This window comes from Astatotilapia calliptera, chromosome 23, assembly GCF_964374335.1.
Source record: "Astatotilapia calliptera chromosome 23, fAstCal68.1, whole genome shotgun sequence".
NCBI classification, from domain to species: domain Eukaryota; kingdom Metazoa; phylum Chordata; class Actinopteri; order Cichliformes; family Cichlidae; genus Astatotilapia; species Astatotilapia calliptera.
In genome coordinates, this window is record NC_137443.1 from 42,463,301 (window position 1) to 42,479,641 (window position 16,341).

Sequence of the window (16,341 nt, forward strand, 5' to 3'; positions counted from 1 at the left end):
TAGATGTACTTAAGGAACATGAGACTTTTTCAGATAAATAAAGGCAAATATTGCAAACTACACAAAAGGCAGCCGCTAAAGCGTTTAAGTTTCAAAATAGAACAAACGAAACAGACTAAATTGTCAATTCCACTTAGAAACAAAATATTAATTCTAAAAATAAATCTTAGTTTGTTTTACAGAAGAACAGACAAAACTGACTAACTTTTGTCAATATCAAATAAACTGAGAACTAAAAGGAAATTCTCAATCTCTCCTTGTTGTATAGCTGAGCTTTTCAAACAGTTTTAACAGTTACTTTAGTCTGACAAAAGCCGAATGACGAATTAGCGCTTCCAGTCAGAGACTGAGGCTACGTCCACACGTACACGGGTATTTTTGAAAACGGAGATTTTCCGTTTTCGTTTTAAAAAAATAATCCCGTCCACACATAAAGGCAGAAATGAAGGAAAACGCTGCTATGAACATGCCAAAGCAGCAGGTGGCGCTAGATTCCTAACCGTGCAGAAATATTGGCCAATCAGAAGTCTAGAAGCCTCGGTGGGAAAAAGTAAACAAAGCTGGGGCATAGAAGCAGAACTGAGTCGTATGTGTGGAGGGACAGTAACTGTGTGTATATGTAAGCATTTAAACACTGCAGAGAGTAGAATTAACAGTATTGTAGAAATTCATTTCACCGAAACAATAACGTGGCGCACAGTGTGACGCATGCACCAGTTTATTGTATTTCCAGACTTGCTTTCGGCACAATTTACAGTGCACGCTACTCTGTTTTTTGTCAGACTTGAAATAGCCGAAATACCTTCACACTACGGAGCTTCTATGGCTCTTCCGTTCGACAATCTCTCCGGCGTTGGAACCATCATCTGTTTTCTCTTCGGTCACGCTCGGTTGATTTTTCTAGTCGGCACACTCATTTCCTCCATTACGCGCTGGCTGCTTCCCAAACAAACACACGTGCGGCTTGGCACTTGTGCGGTACGTAACAAGTCACGCGACGTGACGCTGCGGCTGTGATTGGTTCGGCTCTGCGCTACTTAATTTGGATTGGCTGACCTTTTTTTTTTTTTTAAGAGGACAAGAGCGGCGAGGTCTATCGCGATAGCTTAATTTCTCTATCGAGTAAAAGTTATATCGCGATACATATCGTTATCGTTCTATCGCCCAGCTCTACTCTCAGTCTTGGAATACCCACTTGTTGTCCAGCGGTGTCCTGGGAATATGGGAACTAGACAGACTGGGGAAACAATGGGAGGAGACACAAAGATGGAATCACTTTTACCATCTTTGATGTATTTGCTGGTCGTCTTATTTCTTCTATTTTGCAAGCACAGTGTTGCAATCATTGTCTTTGTGGTACAATGACACAGGTAGAATGCAGGTGTTTTCATGTAACACGATGCCAGAAAGATGAGTAATGTGTTTTGAAGAGAAGATAAAACATCATGTTTGAACAAAGATAAGCAGCAGACACGTCTGTGTGTGAGTTATTCAGGTTCAGTAAGAAGGTAATATGTCTGCAGAATTTGTAATTCTTATGAAGATATTGCTTGTACAATAAATAAAATCCCTTTAATTTCTTCTGGAGAGTGTCTTTATATATTTAGTCATTTTGGGGCGATCCTTTATTTAGTACTAACTCTAGTCGGGGATATATATCAGAGTTTACTTTCAGATATGAGCATTGTGTTTCCTGTGGATGAATGAATGAATTATTTATTTATGTAATTTTTGAAAGACTGGCTCATGTAAAATCTCTGAAAGTATGACACAGCTCTCCTGTTACACTTTATGGACTCCTGAGCTTCACCATGAGGGCCTGTCTTTATTCACTGAAATCCACTTTTATAATGAATTCACAGTAATCACTGACACCTTCAGAGCATTACATTCATTAAAGACGTCTTCTACACCTACTCTTCCAGACGACCGACACATACTTCAACCACTGCAGGTTAACCAGCCACTCATCAGTAAAGCAAAAACTAAATGTAAATGTCCTCATGTGGAAAAGACTGAAACACAACTCCCACATATCACTAATGTAACAGATCCATTTAGGGAGAGTGAGAACACTAGGCTGGATGTGTTTTAATGCAGGAACATTCATCATGTCTTGAGTTCAACAAATCATTTACATTGAATATGTGAGCTGGATGGTTACACGATACAATGTGATTGTCAACAATAACTGCAATGAACGCTGGTTTGAGGGCGGAGTCAAGGAGGCCATTTACGTGAAAAGGGAAAGACCCTCTCTGAATCAAGGAGGGGGCCTAAGGGTACATCTGTCACCATCTTACAATGCTGTGATTGCAGCCGTTCTCCAACTCTCTGTGAATGGTACTCAAGACCATTGATCAGTGGTTGTTGATCAATGGTCATGAGAATTTGCATAATCATGATTAAGGAACTGACCTCCCAGCCCATTGTTCCTTCAGTCGGCTGGTTTCTCTGACTGAAAACGCTACGTCCAGAAGAACAGAATCAACTTTTGGAGATTTACTTCCCTGGATGATTGAGCACGCATCAAGACCTTTTAATCAGGCCAACAAATATCTTGTACTCAATTTTAGCAGCAGCCATTGTGACACTGATGATAAAACTTGTGTAAAAGTGCGAAGCTGTAAAAAAGTAATTATAAAAAAGCATTTTTGTAGCTGAATGTTACTGGATAGCTGTTTCATCTGTAACACATCAAAATAACCTGCTAAGGTTTAATAGGCTATAAGGAACACACTCACTTCCTGAGCCCTGGGCAATAAGAGACGTTTTGTGTTTTATAATTTATTGATATGTTTGATCCTTTCTGACCTGCGTTAATGAAGCAGTCATTAGAGCACCATGTCCGCTACAATAGTTCTGTAGTTTGATGCTTGAGTCGTTGCAGACTTGTTGAAACTCCCTCACCCGTCAAAGCAGCGTCTTTGTTATTGGAGTCCAGCAGATGGCAGTGTTTCACTGTCTGACGGCTGTCTGAAGCTTCAGCTGGTTTATCCGTTTGCTATGTTTGCCATGTTACAGTGGGGAGGAAAAACTCCTTTTTGACAGGAATATCTAGACATGAGTGATTACTGCAGTGGGGCACTATCTGTGCTATCTATAAGAAATGTTAGCAACAATAAAACTCTGAGGATCAGGGCTCCATTTCACTCCAGTGTTCAGTGGCATTTTAAAAGAGTGAATACCGACGCTGAATGTCTTTGTAAAGCAAAAGCACTTTGTTAGCCTTTACAGAGCAAAGCTATGGATCAATGTGCAGTGAAGAAAAATCCAGGTGGCCAGTCTGTCCTTTCCTAACCAATCACAGAGCTCCTTACATTGTTGCGCTGGAGAATAACTAAATATAATATAAAGATGATATTGAAAATAATCTTTTGTAGAGTCACTACTTAGTGGGCAGAGGACAGTTATCACTTTGCTGGATGCTTTAAAGTCGCATGTTCTGTATTTGCAGATTAACAGGATATTAACAGATTAACAGCTTTCATTAGACTTCATATGATAATCAACAGTGAAGTGTTTCTCTTTCAGTGTTTATTCTTGCTCATTGAATGATCTCTGTTCAGATAATATGCTGCACTCATCTCATGTTTCTTTAAATACGGCATCACTTGTCCAGCTGTCAAACTCTGAAAGAGTTACAGTTTCACCACTGAGCACTTTGAATGGTTATTCTTTTATTTAAAAGCACTTATTCTAGCTGCATCATCAATACGACAAAAACTGTGACTTCAACAAAAGTTTATCTAAAAATATTTAGGGGGAAATGTTCCTACACCCCTCATGTAAACGTTACACCTCCAAAAGGGAGAAATAATCAGAATAAGGCATAATCATTGTCTTGATAATAATGACCATGAAAATGAAACTAGGCCTACCTTTAGTTCAGCACACTCAGTGTTGCATAAAGACATGCGAACATGCCATCATCCATTCTGGAGCCTACTTTTAAAAAGAGCGAGCTGTTTATTCTGGCTGAGTAGCAAACAGAACCAACCATGAAAACCTAAACTGGGAAAACACTCGGAAACCTTGAACACTGGGAATATGGAGACACAGGGGGTAGGTGAACAGACACTCTGACAAAGGAAAACAGAGACAATATATATAAGACAAGAAGTAACACAGACACCCTTTTCGGTGACAAAAAAGAGAAAATATCCAGTGAAAGGCAGTTCTCTTGGAAAAACTGCCTTATTGATGTCAACGGTCAGAGAAAAATGTCTGATAGGAAGGCAACCGTAGCTCATACAACCATTTGTTGCAACCAAAGAATGCAGAAGAGCGTTTTGGTCAGCTAAGAACAGGAAATTGAAGCTACAGTTCTCAAAATCTGACATGAGAAGATTGGATAAATGTTGCCTGGTCTGATGAGTCTTGATTTCTGCTCTGACATGCAGATGGTCGGGTCAGAATTTGGCATAAATAGCATGAAAGGATGGATCCATGCTGCCTTATGTCAGCTGTGCAGACTAGTGGTGGTGGTGTCACTGTGGGGGGGAGGGGCGGTATTTTTTTGCTGAAACGTTACATAGTGAGTGTGTGTGTGTGTGAGTGTGTGTGTGTGTGTGTGTGTGTGAGAGAGAGAGAGAGAGAGAGAGAGAACAACTTGAAACAAACTGCAGCAATAAGGGCAAACTAGTGCACAGTTATGTTTACGTGAGCGTTATTTTGTATGCATTTGTACAGTTCCATAACTGTGAGAATACATTGATAGCATTTAACTCTAGTAACAGGCATTTGTACCAGTAAGCATGAAAAAGTAGGGAAAAGAACTAGTATGTAAGCACTGACTAGTACTGTAAAGTATATGTGTATATAGGGCAATCGTGGCTCAAGAGTTCGCAGTTCATCCTGTAATTGGAAGGTTGCCAGATTGAGCCCCGCCTCCGACAGTCTCGGTCGTTGCCTACTGGTGGTGGTCAGAGGGCCCGGTGGCGCCAGTGTCCGGCAGCCTCGCCTCTGTCAGTGCGCCCCAGGGCAGCTGTGGCTACAATGTAGCTGCCATCACCAGTGTGTGAATGTGTGAATGACTGAATGTAGTGTAAAGCTCTTTGGGGTCCTTGGGCACTAAGTAAAGCGCTGTACAAGTACAGGCCATTTACTGTGCATGTGTTTATGCTCAAGTGTATGACTAAATTAGTCAGTTTTAAACAGTTGCAATTTAAACAGTAGAAGAGTGGCACTATATTTATATATTTATAAAGAATTTCAAACAACAATTAATTGATGCTCAAAGCAGGTTTATTTAATTAATATCCAGATTTCCAATTAGTTCCGAATTGATTCAGCAGCAAATCACATCACCAGTCACTTCAAGGCTGTATGTATTATTGTAAGGTAGACCCTACAATAATACATACAGAGAACCCAACAATCATATGACCCCCTATGAGCAAGCACTTTGGCGACAGTGGGAAGGAAAAACTCCCTTTTTACAGGAAGAAACCTCCGGCAGAACCAGGCTCAGGTCGGGGCGGCCATCTGCTGCGACCGGTTGGGGTGAGAGACTGAAGACGTTTGTTGTAGGTCTGATTGAAGGACTGATGTGATGGTAAGTTGTCTGCTGCTCCGCTTTGAATATTGAGAGATTAGTTGATGGATTTCAAGCCAAATTGTGCCCAAGTTTAAGACCACATTCATTGGTTGTTTTTGTTGATGTTATTGTTTTGGGCTTTTTTTCCACAAGAATTTCTAGCTCCCCTAGAATTCTGGCCACCCAAACGATGATTGCTGCTGAGAGAACACAAGGTTTTGTCCCCCTGTACTATTCATGTCAGTGCAGGGGGTTCTCCTTGAGAGGCCAGGGTGGAAAAAGGGATGCTTCAGAACCTCCGAGGGTGTTATGCGCTGATTTGCATCCAAGGCCAACATTTCTTTGATTAGCCTTACAAATAATGATTGGCCATTTTCCGGTCCTCGCCTAACTTTCAGCAGTTTTTCGAGGTCATCGAGACACTTAAGTTTTATATATCGAGTTTCCTTTGATCGATAATGTGTCTCGTATTGAAATTGTTCTTGGGTCTTAAATGTCCAGCGCTGTTTGTTGTAGTTATCCTCGATGAAGTAGCAGTCAGTGTACAAGCCAGACTCTAGGAGATGATCTGGTAGCTGACCCTGGGTTTCAATTATGAATTTTAAAACATCATAATCGTCTTCCCCAGGATAGAGAGGCACCCCTGTAGCAAGCTCCACAGCTACCAGCCCCAGAGACCACATGTCGATTGCTTCGTCGTATGGAATGCCAAGCATAACCTCAGGTGCACAATAGCCAATTGTCCCCACACGGTCACCAGGAATCACTGCAGAAGCAGGACATGCGAGGCCAAAGTCTATGAGTTTGACTTTGACGGGAGACTCACTGTGGTTCAGCACCATGATGTTTCCAGGTTTGAGGTCAGCATGCACTATTCCCACAGAACCCAGGTGGAACAGAGCATTTGCGAGCTGATGCAAAATTGGCCTGAGTTCTCTCATTGGGAGACCTCGGTTATTCCGGTCCCCAATGTAGTCCCACAGGCTTTGGTCGAGCAATTCGAAATTCAAGCAAATGCGCTCTCCATCGAGGAAATAGCCGTTCCATTCCACAATGTTGCACCTGTCTGGATCCAAGCGTCGTAGCTGCTCCAGGATGAAAATTTCCAGTTTTGCCTGGAGCAGAATTTCAGGGTCGCTCTTGTTGACTTTAATAGCAACGGTTTTGTTGTTTTTTGTATCGCGACATCTGGTTACTAAACCAAAGCCTCCTTCTCCAAGGAAGGCCTCTACCACGTGGTGATCTCCTAAAATGGTCCCTTCCGTTATTTGAAGATCATCTTCAGAGGCAGATGGGTTGGCTGAGGTGTTGATGTCTCCTTTTTGAGGAAATTCAACTGAGTTTTGGAAACTGCAGCTGAATTTTTGTGATCCATGACTTTTCCAGCTTGAAGGCTGCTGAGAGAGCACAAGGAGTTCTCCCCCTGTACTATTCATGTCAGTGCAGGGGGTTCTCCTTGAGAGGCCAGGGTCGAAAAAGGGATGCTTCAGAACCTCTGAGGGTGTTATGCGCTGATTTGCATCCAAGGCCAACATTTCTTTGATTAGCCTTACAAATAATGATTGGCCATTTTCCGATCCTCGCCTAACTTTTAGCAGTTGTTCGAGGTCATCGAGACACTTAAGTTTTATATATCGAGTTTCCTTGGATCGATAATCTGTCTCGTATTGAAATTGTTCTGGGGTCTTAAATGTCCAGCGCTGTTCCTTGTGGTTATCCTCGATGAAATAGCTGTCAGTGTACAAGCCAGACTCTAGGAGATGATCTGGTAGCTGACCCTGGGTTTCAATTATGAATTTCAAAACATCATAATCGTCTTCCCCAGGATAGAGAGGCACCCCTGTAGCAAGCTCCACAGCTACCAGCCCCAGAGACCACATGTCAATTGCTTCATCATATGGAGTGCCAAGCATAATCTCAGGTGCACAATAACCAATTGTCCCCACACAGTCACCAGGAATCACTGCAGAGGTGTTACATGCGATGCCAAAGTCTATGAGTTTGACTCTGACTTGAGACTCACTGCGGTTCACAACCATGATGTTGACAGGTTTGAGGTCAGCATGCACTATTCCCACAGAACCCAGGTGGAATAGAGCATTTGCGAGCTGATTCAAAATTGGCCTGATTTCTCTCATTGGGAGACCTTGGTTATTCCGATCCCCTATGTAGTCTGACAGGCTTTGGTCGAGGAGTTCGAAATTCAAGCAAATGCGCTCTCCATCGAGGAAATAGCCGTTCCATTCCACAATGTTGCACCTGTCTGGATCCAAGCGTCGTAGCTGCTCCAGGATGAAAATTTCCAGTTTTGCCTGGAGCAGAATTTCAGGGTCGCATTTGTTGACTTTAACAGCAACAGTTTTGTTGTTTTTTGTATCGCGACATTTCGTTACAACACCAAAGCTTCCTTCTCCAAGGAAAGCCTCCACCATGTGGTGATCTCCCAAAATGGTCCCTTTAGATATTCCAAGCTCATCTGAGCCGAAGGATGGGTTGGCTGACATGGTGTAATGTGTCTGTTTGCGCTGTGAATTGGTGAGAAACAAAACTGAACTTGTTTTGGTTTCTCTCGTAAATTGCTCTCAAATCTTCTCAAAAGGGTTTTAGTTGCTGCAGGTCAACGTCCGTTAAGCATAAAGTAACAGGTGAGCGCTCCTATTTATAGGTTTTGGAATCAAAGCAAAGTTATGACATCAGAAAGGATCAAAGCAAAGTTATCACGTCACAAGCGATCGAAGCGATTCTAATATGTGCGCATGCGTACATATGAGAAGCGATCGAAGGGGCACATATTAGAAGCGATAGAAGGGATTCTAATATGTGCGCATGCGCACATATGAGAAGCGATCGAAGGGATTCTAATATGTGCGCATGCGCACACGTGCTTGCTTGTGTAATATTGTTCACAGTAAACTTGACCCTAATCAATTTAATATCAGTCAATCAAAGAAAATGTTAGTTTTGGAAAAATTTAAAATGACATAACTGACAGTTAAAACATTTTTTGCTCATGTATTTGTATTTGTATTGTCTTCGGGGTTTTTTTTTGCATACCATGTCAAGCTTTTCTGTATATAGTCATGTCGTAGATTTCGGAGCAAACAAGAAATTGAATTGGATTTTAATATTGCGGTGCTTGGATTTCGGTTTTGGTGCTTAAAACTTCTTGAAACTGTAACCGTATTTCATTCACCACAAAGAACTATCTGATTGAATAGTTTTCTTATCAGATAGAGAAATAAAACGAGTCGCAAAGTCTAAAAGCAACATTTCTCTGCCTGGGCTGTACCTCTGCACGTTAGTCTGTTTCAGTGTGTGACCCCCCACCCCCTCCCTGATCAGTCGGGGGTGAGTGCGCTAATGTGCCTGGAGGCCGTTTTAATGAGTGTTTGCTGGAAAACGAAAAATACAAGAAGGATTTGTACGTTTTCACAACGGGGGAGTTTGCGTAAGTACTAGTAAATAATTTTCTCGAGTGTGTACGTTACACATGTTATTTGTTTAAAATTGGTATTATTATTTTGCTAGCTAGCAAACTCGCGGGATAAAGGATTGAAGTGCACTCAGTGCGATACAATACGGTGGCGCTATTCTAACAGTTAGTTATTGCAGGGTAACTTGTAGAATATGCTGTGAATTGAACCAAGATTACACAGCAGTAGCAGTAATACGAGTTACTTCCCTCAAGTGAAAGCGTTAAACGTTAGCCCGATGCTTAACTAGCCAACGTCAGGCTTTCTGATTGAAGGCTAAAAGCGACGTTGTCACCAAGTAAACAGAATATTGATGATATTTTTGTGTATCGCTGCAGCCTTTTCAAGTATTAACCTGGTGTCTTTGGGAACAGCTTAGGGGGAAATGACGGTAATATGACTGAACCATATGGGAAGAAAGAATAGGCACTTTTTGTGCTAGCGAAGTTTCCTCGCTTTCATTCAAAATCTGTTTATCATTAAACAATTGAAACATAATGGCTTCGAGCTGACATTGAGGCCTGTGGGGCACTATCAGCCACTGAGACAGTAGACAAGTGACTATTTCACACTTTAAGGCTGCCTGTTTATTTAAGGGAGATGAACAGTACATTCTAACTGTACATAATAATATCAATGATGATAGATTAAATAAATGGGTTTTTGAAAGACGCTTGTGCATTTTTAAAGTCTAAAGTGTTGAATTGATCTGAGTATGTCATGTGTTCAAAGCCTCTCCCAGTCAGTGCTGTTCTCTATGCCTGTCTTACTCTACATGATGTTATTAGCACAAACACTTTAAAGGTGATAATTAGGTCTACAACAATAACACAGACTGCAATGTAGTTAAGCGTCTTACAGTTAGTTTTGAATGAATGAACTTAAAAAACAACACAAGCAAAGATCTGTCTCCTCCTGTTTTTTGTGTCACATAAGAAAGAAGCATCAATATCTGATGAGAAGACTTATTAATTTGGCCTTTCACGTGGTCTTACTCAGGTGATGCGAAGTGAAATATGCATCCTTTTTATGGTAATGTGCTGGAAAATGTTGAAAATGGACATTAAACGTGCTTACAAAGTGCTTGAATTTGACCCTGAAAGGTGTATGAAGCCAGAAAAAGTCACACTTGGAGTAAAAACCTCTCATAGCAAGTTAATCATATTCAATTGATTTGATGCTTTCAGCACAAAATTTAGCCACACAGTCAGGACAGCGTCTGCTTTACCTTCATCGGTAAACGTGTTTATGCAGTACATAGTAACAGTGTGGCTGAGTCCTCTGGTTCAAATCAGTTCCAGTACATTTGGAGATGTAAGTCTTAACCTTTCACATGCATCGGGAAGGAAAAAACATTTAATCTGCACAGTACTGCCGAAGTGCAGCGATACATTGTGAAGTGCACATTTGCATTTGTCATACAGTACCGAGCAAAAGTCTTGAACCACCCCCTTATTTTTTCGTGTTTTACCAGGTCAGTCTGTGTTAACGGTGTTATTAACTGCATTCTTCAACTAAAGAAGTGAGAACAAATGATGTGGGCTTTTGTTTTTTTGCAATAGGCTGCAAGTAAATGTGTACAGATACAATTTAAAATTGGTTCTTTGTTAAGTTTTGTGGTCCTTTCCGTGACTTGGGTGTCTGTTTATGTTTGAATGTTTCAGAGATTAGTGTGAAGGGTCTTAACAGACAAAAAGTGGTCAAATACAAGCCCTGGATTAAAAATCAGAAACACTTTAAAAAGCCTGGAGAGCTATTCCTTAATACCACTTTAAAGATTACAGGGAAGTCCGGATCCCTGGAAGCAAATGAGGGATGGCTCAAGACTTTTGCACAGTGCTGTACATGTCATGTTCCCTGTTTTATAGCTCAGCTCAAACTGACACGTTCTCACTAACTGCTTCGCATTTTCTCCACAGTAAACTTTGACCACTTCCAGATACTGCGGGCCATCGGGAAAGGAAGCTTTGGAAAGGTAATGCAGCCTCCATTTTTCACGCCACTTGTATATTGTTTGCCCTTAATTACCCACCACGGTCGTCATCTCTAAAGAATCAGTGCAAGCGAAGCGAAATGTGCTGGGATTACACTTTAGTTCTCGTGTGCTGCTGTTATTTAATAACAGTTATAAATGCAGCTGATGTAATTATTTCTATAAAGTCAGTTAGAGGAGAGCCGATTTCTATTTCATCTCACTCAATCTAGGTGGGAATTTTGACCCCACGTCTCAATTTAATTACACAGCAGCAAAATTCTGCGGCTCTATTTGTCATCGCGCTCAACGGTTGGGCTGAAGGCAGGAGGAGAACTTAGTGTGTGTGTGATACACAATTGGGGCTGCAGAGATTGGAATAGTTTACCTTCATTTGAAATATCACTGCCCTGTGCACATTGTCGGCTTTAAAATTCAAACTTAAAGAGTTTGTAAGTAAACTGGCTGAGATGAGACAGACGATGCACCGGGTCCTCGTCTGAGTGCTGGCTTTCAGTTGTGCTGTTTCTCTTGCCCAGCCATGCACACACAGACACTGTGCTACACTTACACAGTGAGACAGATGCTCACAGAGACGTCCAGATACATTTTGTCCTTGCTGGAGGTCATCTTGTGTTTTTTGGCCCACTGTGGCCTCACACCGAGCTCCTGCTGTTTTTTGAACACTTTAACAGCACCAGTCTTTAGCTTCCTGTTGAACACACTTAAGTGGGGGAGGTGTTATTATTAGTGGTAAATGATTTGTGTATTTGTTGGATGCACCTCAGAGCAACAGGAAACATGACACGACACGCTCCAGTAACCTGCAGTCTTTACAGTGAGGACACACAAACATTAACCCTCTGCTCCTTACAGAAACTCTCTAAATCCTGTAAGTTTCTTGACTGCCACTTGGAAAGTTGAAACTTCAGCTCCCTCCACAGATTTTCTACAGTACTGATGTCTGGAGACTGACTAGACCACTCCGTGATCTTATAGCACTTCTCCATTAGTACATACTCAGATCAGCTTGCTGTGACTCATTTTCCATTACAATCAAGTACCACCTAATGTGCGTGGGGTCATTACAGCAAAGCAGCCCGATGTCCATGTTGTCATTTATGAGCAACACGAATGCCACAACAAAGGAAGACGTCGCAGCGATGATGTATCTGTGGCTTTTTGTCACACTTGGAAACCACGGTGTTGTGCAGCTATTTGCCTTGTTGCAGGGTTTTAAAAAAACTGCAGTTTTGATTTTAGTGAAAGACACCGTCTCATGACTCATTGAGTGCCGCGACTGACAAGCCAATCCGTGGCCTGCAGTCTGACGATGTCACATTTCCTGACTGTTTGGAACCCCGACTAAGTCGTCCTGTAGCCCACATCATAATGTTTCCATCTCTCTGCTTGATTGCAGGGATGCTATTTTTTGCATCACACTCCTATTTCAAAAGGTCAGTTAAAGCCACATAATTTCGTTTCATCTCCCCACAGCACTTTCTCCAAAGTCTTCCCTGAATCATTTAGATGTTCACTGGCACTTGAGATGGGCCTATACATGTTTCTCCTTGAACAGGTAGCTACCCTATGTTAGCCTAGCTTTCTATCACTGATGCTCTGTGTGTATGCTGCTGCCTCTTGTCTCGTGTTACTTAAAAAATTAACCCCACAGCTTCAATAACCGTATCTAAAAATCTCTCAGTGAAAGTTACGGTTGAAGGTTTGGAAACATTTTGGGGTAGCCAGTGTTAAATAGAGACAGTGCCACATTCTTTATCTAGTCATTGTAATGAAAGAAGCACATTAAAAACTATATGAGAGTTTGCTTTTAACAAGCATGTAATGACTCTACTTAAAAACTGAATGTAGCATTTTGTGGATGTTTTCCCTGCTGCCCGATCCCATCAGTCTCTTAAAGCATCATTTTTTATGCGCCCTGGTGTGACAGTGGTTTCATGGCGCTACAGGTTACCTGAGCACATCAGGTATATTACGGTTGAAAACAAGTGCCCGGCCTTCCAGTGGGTGGTCGACCCCTCGTGCACAGCTCAGGAGTCTAAACGACCCAGCAGTTATGGACATGTGTGTTTTTGGTGTGCTGTCCCTCCTTCTCCCTGCTTGCAGGTGTGTGTGTGTGTGTGTGTGTGTGTGTGTGTGTGTGTGTGTGTGGATGCCGGCGTTTCTGAGAGCACCTGTTTACAGGCACCTTCAGGCCTGGTGGGTGTGGCCCTGCCACCCTTCTCCAAATCTGTGCCCCTACCTGGCCCCCCCAACAAAAATTTTCTAGACACGCTACTGGAAACAACACGTTCTCATCCCAACAGGTAACGATGCTATGTGACAAATCATCAGTATGTGTAAATGTGTTTTTTGTTCTAATCATGAATCGCTTTGTAAAACAAGACCTGATAGGGTTAAGGTTAAAGTTACGGTTAGAGTTAATGTTAGGGATAGGGCTGGAATGGACGGCTGGAGCCTCTCCTCCAAGTGTGTGTTACTGCCGCGATCAGCATTCTGTTGTATGCGTTTCTCTGTAAGCGCTTCGAGCCTGTACTTTTTTGCTTTAGCTGAGTAATGAAGTTGAATCAGTACTTTAACTTTCACTGGAACAATAGTATTTTTACTTCTACTTAAGAATGTCTGATCTTTTGCCAACTCTGGCTGTCTCTCAGTCTTGGAATACCCACTTGTTGTCCAGCGGTGTCCTGGGAATATGGGGAACTAGACAGACTGGGGAAACAATGGGAGGAGACACAAAGATGGAATCACTTTTACCATCTTTTATGTATTTGCTGGTCGTTGTGGGCGGGTGGGTGTATGGGGGCGCAGGGTGCCGCCGGTGCGTCGAGCCACCTGGGGGGCTCTTCAACTGGTGAGGGAGGTTGTCACATCTTGCAGGAGCTTTCCTCTCTTCAGGAACTCTCTGCAGGAGGGGGAGATACAGGAGAGGTGGAGGAAGATCTCAGCCTGGGCGTCTATTGTCTTATGTAGTCTGGAAGATGAGTGGATGGTGGGGTGGGTGCAGTTTTCTCTGTGGTGGGGTTGGGTGGACTGTCCCGGGCTCTGTGCGGCCGGGCAGCGCTGCTGCACTGGGCCCCGGCCCGGATGGGCCTGGGCCCCCTTTCCCTAGCGGGTCGCAGAGTATGGGGGTGCCTACTGGGGTCAGCGGGGGAGCTGGCCCCAGGGAGGGGTCACTTGCCCCTCCCTTCCTTCCCTCCCCATCTCCAGCTGCCTCCCTCTTCCCGCTCCACCACAACCACCCACACATGCAGGGACTTGGAGTAGGGGTGTGTCACTAGGGTGCAGAGGAGGCATCCCCCCCCTCTGTCCCCTTCTGGCTGCCTCTGCCTCAATTTTATCTCACAACTTAGACATTCACATTACTCACACTCTCATTACACATACATATAGGATCTTGGGGGTGGGCACGCTGCACGGAATCCAAGTTACCATCAGGGTGTACACCTCACCCCTGGCGTCATTGCCCACCTCTCAATTTTAAATACACGTAGACATTGAGGGCTAGCAGGAGGGACCATGCACTTACCTGCTGCTCTCTGGCAGGTAGCTCCATGCCATCCTGGGTTTTAAATGCACCTTAGAACACATCGGGCGTGTTCAGGGTGGTATCACAGCATGTTTAAAAAGGCTGTTTCTGTGCTCTTCTCTCGCTTACGGCCATACCACCCTGAACACGCCCGATCTCGTCTGATCTCGGAAGCTAAGCAGGGTCGGGCCTGGTCAGTACTTGGATGGGAGACCGCCTGGGAATACCAGGTGCTGTAAGCTTTTGCACTTCCACACACAAAGTGCAGAGAGCGCTGCTGCTCATGTTTATGCTCACAGGCATGAAAAGTTAGATTTCTGGGTAATAAAATCTTTTTTCTATCTTTTTAACATGAGAATATTATATTTCCATCTTGTCTTAAACAGTAATCAGATTAATGATGAGATAAAAGTAGAACAAGGAAAGAATAGGCCATGTATCTCACGTTTAAACAAAATTGATGTTTTCTGAAAAATCTCACACAGATAAACATTTACAGGAAATTACTTTTCCTTCAAAACAAACATCAAAGAGTCTGTGGTTTTCTTTATTGATTGTACTTGAGTAGAAGCTATAAAGGAAAATTTCTATTATTCTCATTTAAAGTGTTTAAGTTCTTAAAAGCATATGCTTAGTTCTGACACTATAATAGACTGTTCAGTGGACGTTTCTAAACTAGATGAACTTATTTCAGCCCCAGTAGTTGAAGAAGACAACTCCCTATTGCATGAATAATATACCACTGAAATTTATAAAACAGCTTTCAAAAACAAGTTTGAATTTATTTTGGATTTTCTCAAATCCACACAGTGCCAAAAGCATACACACAGTCAATTCTTTTCATGTGAGGTGCTGAAGGTTCTGCACCTCATAACTCAACAAGCCCTATTAACTTCTCATTAGTGATCATGGCCGACTACAAGTGTTAGTTTCTCTTCGCAGCGTAAAAAGGATCAGCTTGAAAGCACTTGTTGGATTGACCAATATTTAGAACAACAGAAAGTCCAAGGAACTCACTGTAAACCATTTTAAGCCATTTTTATACACTTACAGATTCGGTTCAAATAATCGTTTGTAATTACAAGTTGTTTGGATATGTTACCACTTGGCCAAGGACTGGAAGAAGACCAAAGAGTCCCCCTTAGATCAGTGGGAATTTGTTATTACTGTGAACTGAGGATCCCAACCCCTTCTGGAAAGACAGCTTTCTGGGCAGACTAGACTATGACTGAGCTATATGGCCACAATGACAACAGTATGTTTGGCGTATCAAAGGTGATCCTTTGAAATCTGAGAACACTGTACCAGATGTTAAGCCTGGTGGTGGTAGGATCATGCTCCGGGGCTGATTTGCCGGATGGAATAATGAAGGAGGAGGACTAGTAAAGTGAGTTTACAATCAACCATTGAAACTGATCATCAGAAATAGAAAACTTCTATATTTAGTGCTACTCCAAATCCTCAACCTCGACTTATTAGTAAAAGAAAACAAATTTCATAATATAATATGTTCTGATGACATTCAGTTGGATCTGATTTACACATCAGAGGCTTGGTCAAGTAAATGAACATGAAATATACAGAATAAAAAACTGCATGAGAAAATATTCAATACATGACTTTCCGTGAAGCCGTGCTGTCACAACCATCAGATGACAATGCATCACAGAATTTTCGCTAACCACTTTCTTCTTTTCATGACCACAACTCAGCACCTTATGAGTGTTTGCAGCTTGGTAATGCACCATGTGCCAAAACTGTGAACAACTGAATCTGTTCTGAGAGCAGAAGAAACTTCTATGAATGC

General features: G+C 42.4%; 1 non-coding gene across 1 annotated transcript; it reads left to right on the forward strand.

Moving 5' to 3' along the window:
- Positions 1-14,657: 14,657 nt before the first annotated feature.
- Positions 14,658-14,776, forward strand: LOC145424603 (5S ribosomal RNA). Its single transcript, XR_013905685.1, has one exon. It is a non-coding gene; the product is annotated as a 5S ribosomal RNA (ribosomal RNA).
- The last annotated feature ends 1,565 nt before the right edge of the window (positions 14,777-16,341 follow it).